We start from the raw sequence: 1220 nt of genomic DNA on the forward strand, positions 1-1220 counted from the left end.
AGACACGGTGAAGTCAAAGAGCTGAACAGGAAATTTCAATGAGCAGCTTGACAAGATAAGTCAAATGTTAAAATGAAATGAGCAAAGACCTAGAGTTAGAAAACTGAAAAGGGAGAATATATTCAGCATCTCTTAAACTGAAAGATTTCAAGAAAAAATTCAAGCCTCAAGTTGCAAGATTGAAAGATTCTATGAACAAAATATTTGATGGAAGCATCATCAAAAGAAGATGGAAAGCATATAAAAAGTCACTCTGCCAAAAGAACTAATTGACATATAAGCATTTCAGGAGGCAGCATATGAGCAAGAACCAATGGTGCTGAAAGAGAAAGTCAAGCTGCACTGAAAGCATTGTTCAAAAGCAAGGCTCCAGGAATTGATGGAATACCAATGGAAATATTTCCCAAAGCCCATCAAGAAACAATTGGAATCCCCTCACAGAAGGGTCACAAGTAAGAAACAAGTCAGTCAGGGAGCAGTATAGCACCAATGAAACACACAACCTTCCTCTGATTCTTTAATGCTTCCTCCCCCACACCTATCGGGCCCCCAGTTCTATCTTATAAACCGACTAGACTGGAGCATGCACACTGGTGAAGATAAGAACTCTCAACAACCAAGGGCTCAATAGAAAGTAAATGTTTAGAAAGTAACAATGGCAACATATGTACAAATATGCTTGATACAATTAATGTATGAATTGTTAGAGTCCCCAGTAAAATGATCTTTTAATAAAAAAATTTTTAAAGTAGGGAAAAAAAAAGAGCTCTCAACATACACAGTCCAGGACAGCTAACCCTCTCAGGAACAGTAATGGGAGTATTGATACCATGAGGGTAGGGGGAAGGTGTGAGGAGAGAAGGGGGAGACACGGGGAACTGATCACAATGATCAATGTATGTATAACCCTCACCCCAACCCAGGGGGATGGACAACAGGAATATGGATGAAGGGAGAGAGCGAATGGTGTAAGATATGAAAATAATAATTATTTATAATTCATCAAGGGTTCATGAGGGTGGGAGGTTGAGGTAGGGAGGGAAAAAAGAGGAATTGATACCAAGTGCTCAAGTAGAAAGAAAATGTTTTGAAAACTATGATGGCAATATATGTACAAATGTGTCTGATACAATTGATGTATGGGTTGTTATAAGAGCTGTAAAATCCCCAATAATTTTTTTTTAGTTTTAAAAAAGAAATGTTTCAACAAGATGATGAAG

Source organism: Echinops telfairi, unplaced genomic scaffold (genome assembly GCF_000313985.2).
Source record: "Echinops telfairi isolate 266 unplaced genomic scaffold, ASM31398v2 ScPeMD7_2;HRSCAF=8, whole genome shotgun sequence".
In the NCBI taxonomy this organism is placed as follows: Eukaryota; Metazoa; Chordata; class Mammalia; order Afrosoricida; family Tenrecidae; genus Echinops; species Echinops telfairi.